At 45.1% G+C, this 20996-nt stretch overlaps 1 pseudogene; it reads right to left on the bottom strand.

Moving 5' to 3' along the window:
- Positions 1-863: 863 nt before the first annotated feature.
- Positions 864-981, bottom strand: LOC120588908 (uncharacterized; annotated as a pseudogene).
- Between the last annotated feature and the right edge of the window lie 20015 nt (positions 982-20996).

Here is a 20996-nt window from a genome sequence, read left to right as displayed (position 1 = left end):
CCTCTTCCTCACTGTAATGTGGGGATAGTTCTAAAGCAACTCATAATTGAGCAGCCCGCCAGCCTCAGGCTGAAGGATTTCAAAGGATTCAGCATCAATTCACCGCATAAGCGTGGCATTTCAATGACTCTGGAAATTTTATTTGATCTTCTTAATATTTGCTGATTCCAGAGATGCAGACCATTTTTATTAGTCTTGTCTCATCTTAGGAGCACAAAAACCAATCCCAGGGCACAAGTGACTTCTGTTTTCACCAATCTGTTATCCAAGAGCACTTATCATCAGGCAAGTCTCAGAAGCACCAGGTGATTATTGAATAGTGTCGGAAGTCTGGTGATAGCTGCTTCCCCCCGGCTCACTCTCCTGGCTCTGTGACTCTGGTTCTGTCATGTGATAGCTGGGAAGACTGAGCCTCAAGAACTAAAATGCCTTGCCCAAAGTGACATGGTCGGCAAGGGACAGAACTGAGGGGGGTGACCTCTGACTCCCATTCCCAATCCCCTCCCAGCAACCCTCACCCCCCTGCAAGCACAGGAGGACTTTTGTCACATTCTGCAGAGAAGGGAGGGGTTTGGTTGCTGCAGACCCTTCGCTTCTGCATGCTCGTCTTCTCCTCCCACCGTTGACATTTGTTCAGTCCTCTGTAAAACATTCGTGCCTTGGTCAAACCTTTTGTCTCCTGAAGGAAAACAGAACTGAATTACTTATCCTTTCATCATAATTAGACTTGGCAGCATCACGGATTGGTCACTGCACACCAATTCCCCTGCTCAGCATCATTTGGGGTTCCAGCGTGTCTCCCTCAGACTAAGCGAGGGGCAGCCCCTCCTTCCCTTCCTTTTCTTTCCTTTCTTTATTTTTTACGCCTACAGCACCTGGTCTTCCTAGGTGGTCTCCCATCCAAGTACTAACCAGGCCTGACCCTGCTTAGCTTCCGAGACAGAGGCGATCAGGCGTGTTCAGGGCGACAGGACCGTAGACTCCCTTCCCTTCTTGAATCGTGGGAAGCCTGGGATCAAACCACACTCCCACCCGTGTGATTGGCGTTGATAAAATAGCTTCTCCCTTGGTGTTGAGATTAAGGACCGATGCCTCAAAATGCATGGGCCTTTTGGTTTAGAACGTGCAGGCGTCTGGTGCCTCGAGGGAGGGGGACACGGCCTTGGAGGTCCGGGTTCCGGCCCATTCGCCGTTGACCAACTAATCATGTACAGATCACTTCACATCTTGGACTTCACACGTCGCATCTGCAAAATTAGAAATTTGAAACGAACAGTCTCAAAAACTCTTTCATGGTCCAAAACAGGGTTTCGTAACCTGAGCACGATCGATAATTCTTTGGCTGGATAATTCTCTGTCGAAGGGAAGATCTGTGTGTTGTAGGATGTTTGACAGCCCTCCTGGCCTCTGCCCACTTAATGCCAGTAGCACCGACCCCTCAAGTTTTGATAACCCCCCCAAAAAATGTCTCTAGACGCTGCCAAATGTCCCTTGGGGGACAAAACCTGCCCTTTTGCAAATCACTGATCTAAAGAAACACAGAACTGTCATTTGGGCATTTCCTGGTTTATTTAGGGATGTAAACAAAAAGAAAAACAGTTCTCAAATCTCTCTTTCACTAATTTTGCCAGATTTTTTTTTTTTTTTTCGTGGAGGCTAGGAAGAACTTTCAGAAGTTTATTGCCTGGGATCTGGAAAATATTAAGCCACCATGCACTTGAGCTAACACCCGGATTAACTGTATATCGCAGAGTTCAAAATAATCTTGGCAGAGGTCACGGGAAAGGGGCGAGAAGAGATCTAAAGGAGATAAACCAGAAGCCGCACGGGGTAGAAGAAACAGTCCTTGGGAGGCAGTTTCCACCTGGGGCTGTTGTCCACACTCTGAATGCCACCTTCCAAATGCCATCTGCCAACATGTGCACCGTTGGAGGTGCAGCTCACAATCCATTTGTTCCACTCCAGGTACTCTGCGATCTTCTTTCGCTTATGATTTTTTTTTTTACTTCTGTAGTGGTAGACAAATGTGTTTGCTTTTTTTCACAGTCAGCTTTTATGATCCCATCTGAGGGCCAGGCTAAGTGCTGCCCTATCCATTGGGGTCCTGCCTCTTTTTCCCTAGACACTCCAGGCCGGGCCCTAATTTTCCATCCCTGGACAGTGGCACTGTCTTCTCGCACAATCCCCTCCTCGCCTGTCTGTCCCATGACCCTTACCAGAGTGGTCTTTCTGACAGCAGCCCGAACCCTCCCCTGACACTCGGCGGAGCTCACAGCCCTGGCCGCTGCAGCCCCGTTCCAGGCCTTTTCTCCTCGTCACTGTCACCAGCCGCGGCTCCGGCGTTTGTACACACGGCCCCCTTTCCTGGACAGCTCTACTTACCTTGTTTATTTGGAGAACACCTACTAATTCTTCGCAGTTCATCCCAACGGTACGTCCTCTGTGAAGCCCTCCTGGGTCACACCAGTTCCCCAGACCCAGGCCAGCTTGGGCCTTCCTCCCCTGTGCCTCCCGGGGCAGGCTCCCTGCATCCTCCCATGGCGGTGCCCCCCGTCCGGAGGGCCGGGCCTCCTCCCACCCCTTTGGTTAATGTTCCAGCAAACTCTAAGTCCCCACTCTGAGTTCACTGCCCAGGGAAGCCAGGCAGGACTTGCGCACCCCCAGTGGACAGAATCGTCCTCTGTGATGCGCTCTGTGGATTCTAATTATTAAATATCTGTCTCCTCCCCTTGACCTCAGCCTCTGCGATGGCAGAGACTGTGTCTGTTTTGATCTTTATAGTAATTTTATCACCATAGCAATAGTAGGTGATTGATGCGTGATAGCTTCCCAGTGGATGGTCGTTGCCTGGGCAGACTCTGGAGACCTCTGCCACATCTGTTCTTCCTAGCGGACTGTGGGCTTTGGGCGGCAGGCGCTGGGCTTACGTGTCTAGTGGCCTCAGCATCTGCGACAGTGCCTGGCAATGAGTCCCCGCTTACTCATTCATCGAGGTCATTTTCGTGATCATCGACGTTTGTTAAATGCTCAGGAAATGCTGGGAAATGTGCTAAGCACGTTGCAAAAATGATCTAATCCTCTCAGTTCCCCTTCAGAGACATGCGTCAGACCTACTTACAGGTGAGGCGACCGAGACTCCGCGGGTTCAGAGGGCCTGCTCTCCTCACACCCCAAGGCCCTGGTTCTTAGCAGCTGCTTTACGGACTCTCTGAGGTTAAGGCCACGCATGAGGGGAAGGCCCAGCGCCCTCTGACACAAACGACTGGAAACGGGTTCATTAGTCAAAGGGAAAAAATTAAAGTGGGCAGTAATTAAAAATACGCATGCATAGCTTAAACCTTTGATTTCAAATTTTAAAAAATATATGAATATACATAGTAATGTAAACGATGTCTGTATTCACCAACTGTGATACGCACCAAGGCTGCTGCTTTGAAGCGTTTCTGCTGGAGTTCCTCCATCTTCCCTGCATAAGCGACGAGTGTAAAGCGTCTTCTGCTCTTTCCAGTTTCTCTTTCTTTAGAGAGGAGACAATTTCAGATACTTGAGCTACAGTCTCAATGCAGACGTCGTCTAGGTTTTGATGACCCTGTCCCCAGTGTTTTCTAGTTAAAATGACCACATGTAATTTTCTAGCAATTTTTTAAAAAAGTCTGCAAGGTGCCAAGTTTTTCATCGTTGTTTTCTTGGAAACGTTATCTCTTCCTGCCTGAATATGTCTTGGTTCGTAAAGCAGTTTTCAGACAAATACAGGGCCTCTCAGCACACGGCGGCCCGGCTGGGAGTAGTAAAGCATCCGAGAGCTCGTCCTGCTGACGGCTTCCGTCCAGGGGGTTTCACGGGGGTGGGCGCTGCTGCCGAACTAGACACCGCTTACATGGAGCAGGGTTAGGAGAGCCGTACTGTACGTGTTTCCAAGATTTGATTCAATGGAACCGGAGAGTATAAACAGTTCTGGGCAGTGACAGCATCACAGCTCGGAGGCGCGTCAGGAAGATGGCCGAGCGGGAAGAGGGACAGAGGAACCTGGGGTGCAGTGTGACTCCTCCTTGAGTCCCAGCCCTGCGGTCCTCACTGCTTGTGGGAGAGATTGATCACACCGCTCACTCTTCTCCACTCTCGAAGTCTCCTTCATCTCATCCCACAGAGAAGAACTGTGTGCGCGTCACCTACAGTCGCCTTCTCACGGCCGGTCTGCGGGTTCGCGTGATGCCAGGGAGGAGGGACGCAGCCCGCATGCTGCATTAGGGCCTCGCCTTGGACCGACAGAGTTGTCATCACTTTCGGCCAAGCGTGTGGCTTTGGGCCTGAGCACGGGGCAGTGGGGAGAGAGGACACCTGCCCACACAGCCCCAAATGCTGAATCAACGTTAGCCAGAGACAGCCCTGAGGTGAGGCAGCTGAGTCACAAAATGAAGTGTGGGGCGGGGGCGTCGCGAGGAAGCTCCCGCAGGCATGATGGATGAGAGCGGCAGGCAGCCCCGCAGCGCCACGGTGCAGTGACTTTGGATTCATCCCGAGTGCTGAGCCTCCTGGCCAGAAGTTCTGGCTGCGGGGGGTGCAGCCCTGCAGTAGGCTCGGCTTCAGGGCTGCTCTTGGCCTCGGGCAAAACATTTCCACAGGCTTAGTGTTCCCAGGAGCAGTGGGAGGCAGCCGTGCTCACAGGCAGAGGATGACAGCCTCATCAGCCAGCTCAGAATGTCAGCTCAGGACAGGCATCAACCGAAGCTGGAACAGTCCTATTGCTTTTCCTTAAAGTTTTTTTTCTTAATTAAAAAAAAATTTTGAGATAATTGTAGATTTACATGCAGTTGTAAAAAATAATTCAGAGAGATTCCATGTACCCTTTACCTAGTTTTCCCCTATTATAATATCTTGCACAACTACAGTGCGCCATCACAATCAGGATATCGATGTTGGTACGATCCCTGACCTTCAGATCGCCTCCATCTGACGTCCCCTCGTGTGTGTGTGTGTGTTTAGTTCCGTGTGAGTTCAGCACCTGCGTGGGCCGTGTACCCACCGCCACCGTGAAGATCAGAGCGGTCCCCTCACCACGAGAGTCCCGCCCCCCCCGCATTCTGTTCTCCATTTATATAATTCTGTCACTTCCAAAGTATAATGTAAATGGGATCTTATACTATAAGCTTCTGAGTTTGGCTGTTTTTTACTCAGCATATTCACTGGAGAGTCAATAAGGTTGTGTATATTAATAGCTCCTTTCTTTGTATTCCTGAGGAGCATTCCACGGTATGGCTGGACCCCATTTTGCACACCCCTTCCTTCATTCAAAGTATCAGACTTGTTTCTAGTTTGGGGCTATTATGAAGAAACCCGTTAAACATTCATGTATGGGATTTCGTGAGCATGCATCTGTAGTTCTGCAGGGTGAATGTTTAGGAGTGCAAGTACTGTGGTGATGGGGACTACGTCTTTGTTAATACCAGATTTATGTCCAGGACCTATCTTAATGACCAACACATAATCAATAATCAATACTCAACAAATATGTGCTCGATAAAGGAATAGACGGACTCTCAGTAAATTTTAGAGATCCGGTTTGGGCTTCATCTCCTCCAGAAAGCCTTTGCTCATCCCAGGAAATACCTGCTTTCTCTCTTGGATGTGGATACTGTATAACATTATTCATTTATGTGCCTATCTTCTCTGCTAGACAATGACCTCTTCAAGGGACAGGCGTGTCCTGTTTGTCTCTATAGTTGAGGCAGTTAGCACATCGCCTGTCCCATAAGGTATGATTAATAAGTATGTGCCGAAGGAAAAAAAAAAAGCGAACTGGATTATCTGTCTCCACCTTAGACACATGGCTCCCTCTGGAGCCATCACGATCTTTTGTAGATCTAGAATTTTATAGCCTGGGAAAGAAAGAACAGAGACACTTTATGGTAGAGCCAAACACTTGAGTGGCAGGAAACGGCTTCTGCTTTCTATGGATGACATAATTGATATCACTGGCCCATTCATCTGTAAGTTGCTTTCTATCACTTTTGAGTAATGGTGGGAGGGAGGAAAAGGAAACATTGATATTAAAAAGTGGTTGCCTATCCTTCAGGGCTATTAAAGAATGAGATAGATGGAGGTTATATTTGTCAGTCATATCTTTTCTCCTCATGGTTTCTAGAGCATAGAGTTTAAATTAAGAAAAAAAACTTGAGCCAAATAGGTATCATCACCTGTATTATTTTATTACGCAAAGTACATAACTCTTTGCTAAGCCATGTGGAGGATGGAGCTTAGGCCTGGGACAAAATTGAGATTAAAAAATATCCTCAGCCCACCAAAGTCAAGGTGGTACACCCCCATGAAAAGGCTGACCTCACCTTTATTCCTGGCAATCAGAGAAATAAGAAGAAAGGGAACAGAGATTTGGCTAGGACCATCACAGAGAGGCCCCAGGTAGGCTGCCTACCACACGGAGCCTGGAATACCCGAGTGACGGCAGAGTCGGAGAGAGGGAGAAAACAGTGAGGGGTTGGAAATCGGAATTGAGACCTCCTGAATGAGGCCATGACCCTCCAAGAGCCTCTAGAGAAAATAATTCTGCTCACCAGCAAACAGAAAGAACAAGAAGAATGGTCTGTCTGTGGAGGGCAGAAAGATTCCCGAAGTCCTGGGAATCTTGGATTTCAACCTATCCCTTGTTTATACCACTCGTGTGGTCTCAAAAACAGAAGCTTAGAAATTAAAGTCAAGTCATCTTGGGTCGATTGTACCTTTGGGTACCTGACAGAAACAAATGACAAAATGCAGGTACATTTCTACAATCAAGACCTCCAAGGATTCTTGAAGGTAAAGTCTCTCAGAAGATGAGCTCACAATCCCAAACTGCAAAACACAGGAGGATATGCATCACCGTGAGTGTGAGTCAGCAGAAACGATATCAGAATTAGACTCCCTAGAAATGTAGGCTCACACCTGTTAGATACATAATCCACATTAAGTATGATAAAAGCATTGAAAGAAGTGAAAGATGGAATATATGGGAAGAGAATAATATGCTACCAATACAACTTCAGGCATTGTGAAAAAAAACACATAGGACCTTTACAGAAGAAATAGGATTATTGAAATTAAAAAAAGATATTTTAGACAATTTGAAGAGTGGTTGATTGGACATCGCTTTGAAAATTAGCACAGGAATTTGACGGGTAGAGCGAAGAAATTAACAAGAGGGTAGAACAGAGAGATGATGTAAAATATGAAGAGAGATGATGTAAAATATGAAGTAGAAGACCAGCAGAGGAGAATGAGGAAGTCTAGCCTAACTTCATTGTTCCAGGAAAAAAAAAAATAGAGGGCGTTGGAGGAAAACATTCTTTAAAAAGAAGAGGTGATGAAATTCATAAGTTGTCAGATTTGGGTAGCTGACTTGATGGAAGAGAAATGCAAACTTAGATTTGGATTTCTTTATCGTCAAACTGCTGTGCATCAAAGATAAAAATCTTAAAGAGAACCCGAGAGAAATGTCAGATTATGAAAAAGGATGGCAGTTCGACGCACAGGTTTCTCTGTTGGAGCCTGAAGACGGCGGGAAAAAACCTCTTCAAAGTGCTGAGGGAAACTAATGACTACTCCCACATTTCATACCCAGCAATTTTATCATTCCAGAGTGAAGGCGAAACAAAGAAACCATCACTGAAAGATCTGTGAAAATTACAACTCACGGAGGAAAAAAACTGACCTCGGAGGAGGCCCGAGGAGCAGCAAAGAACGGTGATGAGAAGAATGTGTAAGTACGTGGACAGATCGATGTCAACGCTGTCTATACAAAACCACAGCGATAATTTAAATTGGCTTGAAAAAAACGAGATGGAATTAAAACACCCAACGTTGTAAAACATATCGAAGGAGACGAACTGATTTTTGTATTGTGTGATAGGATAGGAGAGGTATGATTAAATTCATGTTTGGTTAATTCGTTGTGTAGGTCGAAAATTTAAGAATAATGACTAAAAGAAAGAATATATAGTATGTACATTTTAGAGCAGGGGAAAGAATAAAAACTAATAAAAATATTATTTTAATAGAAAATAATGCAAGACATAGGGAGAATCAGAAAAAGTAGGATTCCAAATATTTACATAATCATATATGTATTGCATACATAATGATGATAAGTAACAGAACAAAATAATAGAAATAACTCGAATATATCACTAATCACAAAAATGTATCCAATTGATCACTCATTTTTTCTTTCAACGAGCTTCATTAAGGACCCATTATGTGACTGGCCTACTCTAATGACAAAACTTGCCAGTTATTAAATATTCAAACAGGATAAAAAAGCTAATCAAGCAATATATAATACAACAGAGACTGATATAAAAGATAATGACACAAAGTCAGAAAGAAAAAAAGATGGACCAAATCTACAAAAGGCAAAAAAAACAAAGGAAGGTTACCGTTGCTATAAAGATATCTGACAAAATAAACTTTAAGCAAAGGTATCAGTAGAGATATATAATTTTATATAGCAGTAAAGGATTTAATTAGCAGGATAATTTTCCTAAACTTGGGTGAACTTGATAATATAACCTCAAAAAATATAAAATGAAATTGACAGAAATACAAAAACATGTACAAGTCCAGATTAAGAGGAAATTTTAATATTGCTTTAATAATAAGTGATATTCAAGGTGAAAAATTAATAATACAGGAGATTTAAATAATACAATTTATAAAATGATCTACTAGACCTATAAAGAAACCTTATATCCAAAAGTTAGAGAAAACATGTTATTGTCAATACACAGGGAACATTTCTGAATATCTATAATATATTAGTCTGTAAAGAAAACAACAAATTTCAAAATCTCTTTAGTAAACACATCATTTTCATGATTTCGACTTGAGATGTAAATAAAAATAATTATACATTTGAAGAGCAGAAGCCCAGCTGACTATAGCAACCATGGACAGATTGCCAGTATAAATCAACAAGCACGAAACATGTTCATAACTTTATTATTGCACCCAGCGCTCTGCTCCAATCCCTGTTTTCCTTGTGGTCAATGGCATTGTAGCCCACTGATGCCATATGACACACTTCATTCATCTAGGGTAAAGCTTTTGCCCAGAACTTGAAAGTCAATTTGTAAATTCAGACTGATGGATTTTGTCAGTAAATTTAAATTGGAATGAGGCAATAACTTCCCACACAAAGTCATGTATCTTAGCAGATGTTTAATTTTTAGATATCCCGTTATGTGGGTTCAATGAGAGACTATGTAATAAAAGCCATTTGAAAATAGTAATGTAAATGTGTCAGTTATTAGAGCTGCTTTTCCAAGTCACCCTGAGTGGAGTTGTGTAAACGCTGGATGAAGGGCCATGTTCTCTATATAAATTTTCCCGTAAAACTATGATGATTATAACACTTGAAGATGATGCCTCCATCATGGGGAAGGGCTAAGTTTTCCGAGGAAACCGCGAAGCTGGTTGGTTCCGCTGCGCGTTTGTGAATCACTCTGCTGGGGGAGCAGCAGCTCCTGATGAGGAGCCAGATCGCTCAATAATTCACCACGTTTTTCATGAAGGATTTAGAAAAGCACAGAAATTATTTAACTGTACTTTTTAATTATAAAATATAAAGGAATCCAGACCCACACAAGACTTAAAGAAAAAAAAAATCAGCTAAGACAGAAAGGTTTGCCTTTTCACAAATCATAAATTATAATTGTAGTCAAGTTTCTAAGCAGGAATTTTGTTTTTTGTCTTATCGTTATGTGTAAGTGATTAAAATTAACTGACATCTAATAGGCATATGCTTTATCAGTGTTTAAGGAAAGATGAGAAATAGCACATGACTACAACCTTTAGCGAATGCGTGTGTGGTGGATGGGGCTGTCACCCATGTCTCAAATACCCACCAGATTTCTGCCTCCTTCCAAAGTCTCTCATCCTCCCTTCCAGAAACAGGGCAGTGATGTCCCTAGGAAGCATCCTGCTAGTGCCTTTGCGCCTTGAGTTCTGCATCAGTGACAAAAAAGTATGTTCACGGTAGTCCTCCGCCACCCCTCGTCCACACTTTCTGGCAGTTTCTGTTACCCGCAGTCAACCGCCATCTGAAAATATTAAGTGGAAAGTGGCAGAAAGAAATAATTCGTAAGTTTCAAATCGCACGTCATTCTGAGTCCGTGACGAAGTCTCGCGAGTCCCACTCTGTCCCACGTGGGACGTGACCGATGCCCGCGCTGGCATCTCCGCGCCGTAGACGCTCCCGCCCTTAGCCGCCGTCGTAGTTATCAGACCAGCTGTCTCAGTGTCACGGGGCTTGCGTTCAGGTCACCCTGATTGTACCTCATAATAGCCCCAGAGGGCAAGGGTAGGGACGGTGACAATTTGTATGTGCCAGAGACGCCATGAAGCGCTTCCCTTCAGTGACGAGGTGAGTGCAGGACAGGTAGATATTTCCGGAGAGCAGGAGGGACCACGCTCACATAACTTTTATTACAGCGCATCACAATTATTCGTGTTTATTATCAGTTGTTAATATCTTACCGTACCTAACTTAGAAGTTAAACTTTAATGTGGGTATCTATCATTAGGAAAAAACATGGTGTAGGATTTGGTACTTTCCATGGTTCTAGGCCTCTCCTGTGGGTCTTGAAACATATCTCCCCCTTGGATAAGGAGGGACAGCCGTATCTTCGAGATGGGTGCATGTGATGGTTCGTGCCGCTGTGGCAAAATTTTCATATCTCTTCCTCACTTTAAAAAATACTGAACAACAGTCATCAATTTTTTTTTTTTTAATTTTAGTGTTTCATGGAAATAGTCATGGACTCACATCTGACTTTCTAAATCTGTATGATATATTGGTGGAGGGCAGAAAATCGGTAGTCTCCAGAGCAATGGAGAAACGTATTTTTTGTCTTGTCCCAATAAATGTGTAGAACTTCTAATATTTATGGGAAAAACAAGGGATCATCATTGAAATACACCACCATCCTTTCATATGCCACAGGGCAGCGGTCCCCAACCTTTCTGGCACCAGGGACCGGTGTTCCTATGAGAATCTGATGTCCGATGATCTGACGCGGAGCTGAGGCGGTGATGCGGGCGCTGGGGAGCGGCTGCAAATACAGATGAAGCTTCGCTCTCTGGCCTGTCGCTCACCTCCTGCTATGTGGCCCAGTTCCAGTACAGGTCCTTGGCCCGGGGGGTTGGGGACCCCTGCCTTGGAGGGTCTTCAGTGATACATAGCATGGAGAATGACAGCTACTCTGTTCCAGGCAGGAACTGTAAAATTATGCTTTTAGCGTTTGTCTCGTCTTGCTGACCACTTGATAACTATCCTCCATGCGGGGGAAGAGGCTTTATTTAATAGCAAATGCCTCCTTTCCCTCATGTTAATCCCTCTGCCCCAAGCCTCCATGTACTTTCCCATTTGCTTATCTTGACTCATACAGATCTGTCAGTCTAGTGTCTAACCAAGCCCCATGCTCTCTCTCTGTGAGAAATTCTTCATCTCTTAAGCACTTCCTCGTTCTGTAAGTTCTCACCCAGTGCTCTCATCTCAGTGAACCCTTCTTTCATCTGACGTGACACGGGACACGCAGCCACAAACTTCGTTGATCATATATCCCATCTATCAAAAAAAAAAAATTCTAGAAATTACCTGGATTTTATTTAATTAAAGATAAATGTTTTAAAATAAATTTATTTACTTGTTTATCTACTTCAAATCATATTCGACAACCATTAGATATAGGTTGAACAATATGAAATCGCCAGTGCTCAGGCTCTTTGACTTAGGAAAAGTGGCCATTTTATATCGTTTAACCTCACTTTACGATACTAACGCCCCAAAATATAAATGGGAAAAAAATGATGTAAAAATGAAATAAATGATATTTTGAAAATATTGCTATTTCACTTTATTTTTCCCAGCACAAGGATCCTTTTTCTTCACTGAGATGTGTCATTATTAATAATATTCTGCACGCTTAGATGTTAAATGTCTTTCTAATCGTAACGGCTTTATACTCTCATTCACGAATATCTCAAGGCTCACTATACACTTGAAGCAAGATTTATCATTAGAATTACTGGCTCTTGAATCCATATTTCAAATAACTGTACCATTTCTCATTGGTGCCTTTTTTTTTTTTTTTTTGGCATTATTATTAGCTTCAAGCCGTGTTCTCTTTGCAGGAATTTTTTAGATCATTTATCCATGTCGTGGTGCTTAGGTTAATCAAAACTACATTTAATCTGTGAATCCTCTTTAGTAGGCATATTATTAACTGCAATATGCTGGAATCACCTGTAAGCAAATAAAAGTGTGGGTGCAACCTTTAAGCTCTCCATGTCACAGAGCTGCCACCTGTCCCTGTACGTATCTGTGACCATTTGACATGTGAACCAAGTCAACGGCTCAGTGTCAACCTGCATATTAAATATGTATAAACTTTAATTTACTGTTTATTTACACATTAAAAATAAAGAGAAGAAAACTATTGAACCTTTGAAAACCCAGATGACTGTATTGTGCATCCCATTTGAAACTACAGATTTAGTAGGAATCACAAGCTTTACAGTCAGACCTGAGATCAAATCCACATACTTACCAGCTGAGTGACTTGATTAACTGATGGAAAATTTTCTGGGCTCCTGACAGTTTCTTACTTAATAAACTGGGATAACACTTGTGAAATAGACCTCTCTGGGGAACCCGTTCGGCCCACAGCTTCTTAGCCCACAGCTGTGCCCGCTGCCCATGCGTGAGGCAGACATTCTGCGGGTTTTCCCGCCTGGCCACCGAACAGGGCTGGTCTGGCACCCGCCAGGCTCATTAGACCCGCTTCCCCTGGACGGAGAGCCGGAGCACTGCCCCGGGAAACCACGTAGCTGGAGGCGGTGCCCAACAGAGTTGAGGTGTTTCCACGTCTGGGCTGAGAGGCCACTCACTCAGTTCACAGAGGAACTAACAAAAATAAGCAGGTGTGCAGAGTGAGCTGAGTGGGGAAGTTCTGCAGAGTGAGGCAGGCCGTTCCATAAGCTCTCTAAACCAAGTCGCAGGACAATTCGGTGGCTCTCTTACCTTAATACTCGCCCGCTTAGCTTTTCAGGGGAAAATGATAATTTCTCTAAATAGACTTACTAGCTAAGTGTCAGACATGCAAGCCTGGAACTCCGTCTTCATGGGACGAGGCAGAACGCACAGAATAATATTTTGGCTCTGTCCAAAATCTAATCATAAGATATTTCCCTTGCAATTACAGCAGAGTTTACCCTGAGTTGCAGCGAGTCATTTAAAAAGCAATTATTGCCAGTCGTCCTTGTTCTCTGGCTGAGAGTTGAATGGGAAATTTAATAGTATTATGAGATTTTTTTTCCCTCCTACTAAGCTAATTCTAAGAAATGGTATAAATCGAATGTATGTTTATTTTTTTTAAGACAAGCTTATCTTAATTGAGTTTTTCATAATTGTGTTCCACTGGTTACATATGAAATAGAAAGGCAGAGAGCGTGGGGAGGGAAGCATCCGAGTGTCTAAATTGTTCGTTGCTCTGAACTTCTCTTCAGGCCTTTTCTGGCATCATTTCGAGACGCCCCGTGGCGCTCAGCATTGTAACCGAGATAGTTATAAAATAGTTAGAAAACTCGGAATAATGACCGCAGTGTTGTGGGCAGGACTGTTCCCAACTCCGTGTGACTGCTGATGCACATGAGAATCTCTGCTTGTGTGTGTGACATCTGAATAAACGACTGAGAGTAGCCGTGAGCATGCCGTTTGCTCATCACAGACTACGTGGAATACTAAGAGTATTGCTTACATTACTCAGCCAATTCTTACAGCATCTGTTGTATCGTGCTGATTTTAAAGATGAGAAAAGATTAAGTCGAGAGAATAATTAAGTCCTTCAAAGCCATAACATCAGGAGATGACAGAGCAGGGGTCCACCCAGGGCTGATCCGCTGTGAGGCCCAGGATCCTAACCCCTGCTCTACTGCATTTTGGCTATACCACGTTTATCTGAGTGAAGGTATATGATACCTCACTGAGTCCTGATGTTTGTGAGGATGACACATGTTTAAATCAGAAGACTATTATTAATGATTTACATAAATTCTTCCTTTTATGGTGCTTCTCTCTTAATTAAGACTGTTCAGTGAATTACACATTTGAAATAAAATTTTCTATTAGTTAAAAAATTCATTCTATTACACTAATGTTCAATAACGCCATAGAAAAGATCACGGGACCTTTCAGTACTCGCTCCTTTAGGAGCGACAGAAGGCCATTTTTAATCAGCTTAATGTAAAAGGGAATTGACTGGAAAGCTACTGGCTCATTTCTCGTAATAGTAGGATGAGCCACAAAAACTCACAAAGCACTGAGGGTGTCAGAGACCAGACCCAGGAACTCAACGTCAGTCTTGCATTGTCTCTTCTTGCTCAGTTCTGTCTTCCCCTAAAAACACAAATTGGCCACCAAATGGTCTATGGATTTGTAGTTGACGCTTCAAGACTCCTGAGAACAGAGGAGAACGTTCTGCAATGGGTATAGCAGAAACATTTCAAATAAAAGCTCAGCTTGGTCCTGCAACACTCTCAGAGGGGCGGAATAAGATGAGTGGCCTGTGCTCGGCCCATGTCTGTGTGGTCAAAGGAAATGAGTTCCAAGTACCTGAAGAAAGGAGACTTGCAAACTGTGCACGGCCTAGTCTTCGAGTCCCCAGTGTATTCGCAGATACATTTTTTAGCATGCATTCATTCCTCAAATGTACCTACTCGACAGAATGCAGCTACCCCGCGGACAGACAGAAATCACTGCTTTCAAAATTATGTCTAGATGTTGCCTTCATACCCAGACCTTTAAACATTATGGTCTTCTCTAACTAGAGCTTAGAAAGATTCTGCAAACCTTGGACACTTTTATGATGATAAATATAACTACTCGCTTCTTTTAATAAAGAGCCTTGAGGTAAAACAGAATAGTCAAAATAAAAATGCCGTGGCCAAATGGGAGCAGGGGAAGCGATAAGCAGTGGCCGCAGTACTTCAGCGGGTAGGGATAGAAACACACATGCTTTTGTCGTCTTGCTTGTCAACAGTAGACTGCGTTTCTCGTTCAATCAACGTGGTTGCCATAGAATCTGCCTACACGGTGGATTTCCTGAGCTGGTATCGTCGCTGGCCAATTGCTCCGAGGGGCAGCGCAGTGAGAATTCCCATTCTGGGGCGGAGCCTTCCCTTACTGTGCGGTAATGAGCCTGGGTTTATCCTGGGGCATTAGCAGCCCACACCTCTCCGTACAGCGTTCGTTGTTTCTCTAGCCCTGTCGGCTTTCTGACAGTTCCATTTTGGAAGGACCGCAGGGCCGATGCCACAGATCGTGTCTGGCCATCGTCTTGGAGGCAGGACTCTGGCCTTCTGATTGCTTATCAATGGACCTGGCGTTTGGATCGTCCTCCTTGGCCTCTGATTAATGGCTTCTGTCTTGACTCCTGCCTCAGAGTAAGTGAAAGACAGGACGATAAGGCAAGGCCGTCCTTCCCGCTCCCCACACCCGCCCCAAGTCGCTTAAGCTGGCGGGAGTTATCGCCTTTGTCAGGAGGAGAAACTGGTCGGCGGCCAGGTTCTGGCTGCCCTGTTTTTGCTCAAACGAACGTTATCATGGGGTAGGAAACTTAGTTTCGCAATTCTACAGCATACTTCGCTGCTGACCTTTAGAGTTTAGCATTGGAACTAAAAGACAGAGCCTATAATTCACTATCCTGACACTTTTCTACCAAATCACTAAAGTTTCAGTTTTGTTGGTCACAAGGTCGGATCCCCAAGATACTGCAAGGACCCTGGAGCCAGATGCCATTCTACCTTGCACAGAATGTTTCTAGCATCCGTGCTGCCGATGGTGAGGGTGGTGGAGCTACCTCATCCCACCCGACGAAGCCTGTTCTGCATCTCAGTTCCAAAAGCTTTCGTCTCAGCTTCTGGTACAATTCTCCTGCCAGTCAGGGTGGTTCTTCTAGCTCGAAATGTAAGAAGCCCAACCCGACCTAACTTAAAGCAACAAAAACAACAGCCACCAAAAAACCAAACCCCAAAACAAAAACTTATTTTAAAAATACAAACATATTGACTAGAGAACCCCAGGTGTGTCGGGGACAGGGGCAAGTGACATGATATTGCTGATACCTTTCCGTCGGGTACGCATCACGACTTTTCTCTGGAGACATCCGTATTCTCCCGGGTATATCCGGACGGCGGCAAATGTGCCGCCTGGCAGAGTCTCGCCCTCATCACTCTACCACGTGCCAAGGGGAGATGAGCCGCGATGCTTGTTATAGCACAGTCATGCTGGAGGGGCTGGCGGAGCACAGAGGAGAGGGTGTGGAAAATTCGCTCTTGCTTCTCTGTCAGGCGCTTGAGTTCAGACTGTGTCACATTCGCCTTTGTTTTCACATAACTTAGCAGAGATAGGACCTCGTGGTAGGTATTTCGACAACTAATAAATGTGGAAAGCAGGCAGGCAGGAAGTAGGGAATGAGAGCCCATTCTGGGACCCATTCAGATCTCCCTTAGGACACTTCTGGTACAGGGAATAAATGAATGAACTCCGGTTATTGGTCAGCAGACTCTGCAATGGGAAGAAAAGCGAGCAACCATGCATTTCAAATCGTAGCATTTCAATAATTCCCTTTAATACCAGGTGTGCTGTGGCGGCCTTTCAGCTGCCAGTCGCACTGGAGCACACATACATAAAATGCTCCCTGAACTCTTCTGGCAGTGCACTCATGGCTCGACAAATACTAAGCTTGTCTTTTTCAGAGTTGCTGCTTATGTCAAAGCAATTTAAAAATTGAAGAGCAATCTGGCAGCCATTTCATGCCTCCAGCGAGTGGCGGCTCTCATTATTTATAATCTCTCTACATTTTAGGAAGTGCTGATCGGGTAGTTGTTGGAACAGGAAAGGCTGTGACCTGTAGGAATCTAACAGAATCCCTGGAAAACTTTGTGAAGAAAACCGTAACCTGTTTATAAAGTTAATTAACTGGTGAGTATCGAATGAGACTGCCATTCTTGTCACGGGAGGGGCTAACTGACCTTTCTTTCTCTAACCGATGACAGCTGGAGGGTGATGGAGAGATGTCCTTGCCTTACACATTTACGCCCACGCTTATTCCCCCATTCGGCGTGACTTCTAATGTACTTCTTTTCCCCAACTGAGGCAAATGTAGCCACTTTAGGAACAGAGACCATGGACCATCAGCATCTTATCTTCAATGCCTGTCAGGGAATAACAGGTCAAAAACAAAACAAAACAAATCTTAAAAAATAGAAAGGTAAAGAGTCAGTAGGCAAGTGGATTTAATAGCGTAGTGTTATGAATACTCTATTAGCTTTCTTGGGTTGTCATAATGAAATACAACAAACTGTGTGGCTTCAACAACAGAAATTTATTGTCGGTTCTGGAGGCTGGAAGCGTGACATCAAGGTGTCAAAAGAGTTGGTCCCCCTGAGGGCCACGGGGGAAGGTTCTGACTCAGGTCTCCCTTCCTGTTACTCGTTGTTCCTTTGCTTGTGGCAGCATATCTCCCGTCTTCATATGACATTCTCCCTGTGTGCATGTCTGTTTCCAAAGCTTCCCTTTTTATGAGGACTTCAGTCACGGCTGGATCTGGGCTCGATGTAATGATTTCGCCGATGTAATGAGGTTACCTCTGTGGAGACCCTATCTCCACGTAAGGTCACATTTTGAGTATTGAGGGTTCGGGCTTCGACACATGACTTTTAGAGAAATATAATTCAGCCCATAAGAAATTCAGAGATAAATAAGATAAATTTCCTACTTTTAAGAATTTGTCCTAGAGACAGTGAGTAAACAGCTGCCCCAGTGGGTTAGGGTTGTAAGCTGTGATGGCAGGTGTATAGAATTATATGATTACACAGAAAAAGAGGCCTTTGCATCTTCATGGGATTTGGCTTCATGGTGAAAATGACATTTGAGTGATTCTAAAACAATGGCCATAACATTGTAGACAGTTAACAAATGCTCGTTGATTGAATGAACAAACATTGACAGACGAGTTTAAATTCGCCAGGAAAAGAAACGGAGTGAGGCGTTCCAGGTGTGAGGAACAGCACGTGCAAAGGCCCAGAGGTATGAAAGTGCCTGGAGTGACCAGCAGCAGAACCCACACCACAACCATCCACTCTGAGGCAGCCACGTCCTTCCCATTGCAACATCTAAAGGACATGTTCGTGTGCCCTTCCTGGGGCTTCAGATGCTGTCGACCACCCCTCCGCCACAAAACTTATGTCCCTTGGCTTCTAACCCTGTGTGCCCTGTGGGTTTCATGTGCAGTGCTTTAGAATCCACTACGTCTTCTCTAAGGGACCTCAGTGTCCCCTCTTCCTGTAGCTGTCAGTGTTCCTTAGGGCTTTCTCCGCTTCACACACACCTGGATAATTTCAGCCACTTCTTTGGCCTCGATCATCATCTCAACACCGATGACGCTGAGGTGCATGTCTCTAATCCAGACGTGCGTCATTTTCTTATTGTCGGACTTCTATATCCATTCACTAACTGTACGGGTTTTCTAGGGCCGCCATGAACATGACCCACATAGATTAGGAAGCTTGAGAATCAGAATTTGTTCTCTCACAGTTCTGAAGGCTGGAAGTCCAAGCTCAAGGTGCTGGTAGGGTTCGCTTCTCCTCAGCTTGCACGTGACCGCCCTCTTCCTGTGTCCTCGCGAGACCCTTTTCTCTGCGTACACACCTTTTTGGTGTCTCTTCCTCTTCTTACGGGGGCACAGTAATTTCGAAGTAGGCCCCGCCTTTATAACCTAACTTAACCTTAATTACCTCCCTAAAAACCCTGTCTCTAAATGCAGTCACATTTGAGATCAGGCTCCATTTCTCCCAGGGCAGGTGGTGGCCCGCGGTGGGGTCAGAGAGGTGGCAGCACAAGAGATCGTTCTGGATGCTCGGGGCAAGGCGACAGCCCACCTCACAGGGCTCGGCGATCACCGGTTCCCGACTCGTTTCTGGGCTTTCTCCGAAAGAGATCGCTCAGATCAAACCCTGTTCGAATTCCCATCGGTAGAACGTTGGCCGGTCTTTGGAGCTCCAGGAGCTTTCCATTTAGCGTCTAATCCATTATTAAAAGCAAACAAGTGTGTCGAGCGGTCCGCGTGCACTTTCTCAAGCGGCAAATGAATCTTGGTTATCCATCCCTTCGCCGTTACTGATGCAGCTGCACGAGCGCCAGGAAGGAAATTGGGTCTTTTTCTTGTAAAAGTCATGTTTGTTCACTTGCTTCTGACCTCTGTTCCATCCTCCCGAGGAACAGATGCTTCAGCTCTCGGCGGCAGCTCCAGAATGGGAAGGTGATGCCAGCCAGAAGTCTGTCCTCGCCTGTCCCCATCAAATTTCCTCTACATCTATCCCAGGCCTGCTTTAGCCACGGCAACCGCCTTCTGTCTTTCAGACTAGGTCAGAGACAGAATTTCTGAAAGTGTTTTTTTTTTTGCAAAAACCAAGCAAAGTGAGGACGCTGACATTTAAGAATTTTGTCCCGCCTGAAGTCACTTAGTGAACCATGCTGAGGGAGACTTTTGAGCCTGAACCTGTGTCTTTGTTGCTGGAACCCAGATGAAAAGTTAAGAGATTGGGGCGGGGGCCCCGAGGACTCAGGAGGCATGTCTGAGCCGTCGCTCTGGGCTTGGCCGATGTCTCAAAGCTGCTCGATTTTGTCCTCTCTGCGTCTCTTCTCTGCTTCATCCCCCATCTCCCCGGCCCATCCCTTCTTTTCCCCTTCCCCTTCCTTCTTTCTGTCTCTCTGTAACTTACTCCTCTTCCTCGCCCTTCTTTGCTTCATCGTCTTTGCCATCAACAGGAAAAGCGTCCACGGGGCGTCTGCTCTCATAGTTTATTCATCGTGTCTCTCCCTCCGCTGAGGCGTAAGTTCTTTGCGGGCAGAGGGCAAAGCTGTCTCATTCATCCATGTATCCCCTGCACAAATAATAGATGTGGAATGAAGATTTGTTAAGTGCATTAACAAATGAACTTTAGAAAGTCAGTGAGCTTAAAACAGGATAACTGAACTAACCTTCGTAAGCCGGTCTCTGTGTCGTGGCTGGATTCTGTCCCCGTGAAGGGACAGCTTCTGAGTAACGGAGAGCAGGGAGACCTAACCAGCAGGATGCTGTTCTCTCAAATCAAGCTCTCCCTTCTCTGCTGCTCTGACTTGGATAAATTGTCCATCTTCTTTTTTAAAATATGAAACTAATGAGATGATTGCAGAAAGTAATCAGTTTCTGGCGTGTAGTAGTTTTTCCATCAAAGTGATTTCCTCCTCCAGGCATAATGATCCGTTTCCCTTTAACTGACAGCGGGCCCATCATCCCTCTGCAGGTGCTGCCACACAGCTCAGGTCTGAAGCCCGCACTCCCTTGGCCTCTGTTTCTAACGCTAGTCCACTACCTGCTCGTGTTCATTTTCATTTCATTTCAATAGATTTACTATAGCTGGGATGTTTACTACAGGCAGCTTCACCTGCTTTTGAGAGACGGCGTTGTGTGAAATAACGTGCGTGAACGTAAGTGCTCGTCCTCATTAATCGCTCCTTGAGCGACTTTAAAACTGGACAGTATGGCCAAAAGCCAGAGTGTCACTGTCATCTCATCACTCTGACGAGGGGAGGAGTCGGCTAGAAGTGGGATCTCAAGGCTGTGCTGGTCTCCCCCTTGCTGTCAGCTGATGGACACCAGGTTTGATGAAGCCCATAACGTGAGCTGGGAAACCTGACTCTGGCCCTATGGAGCAAGCGGCTTCGTGGGGCAGGACCGTACCCTTCAACCAAGGTGGACTTTGCGGGGGGATTCTCTCTCACATTTCTTTCCAATCCACATTTCTTCTTGCTGCTGTTTACCGTGCCGGCTGCAGCTCAGCTTGGCTCTTTGTGTCTTCTGTCTTGACCGTAGCAGTGGACCCTGGCTTGCCCCCTGAACTTCGGT

Source organism: Pteropus medius, unplaced genomic scaffold (assembly GCF_902729225.1).
Source record: "Pteropus medius unplaced genomic scaffold, Ma_sr-lr_union100, whole genome shotgun sequence".
Taxonomy (NCBI): Eukaryota; Metazoa; Chordata; class Mammalia; order Chiroptera; family Pteropodidae; genus Pteropus; species Pteropus medius.
This window is presented reverse-complemented; position numbering and strand designations above follow the sequence as displayed.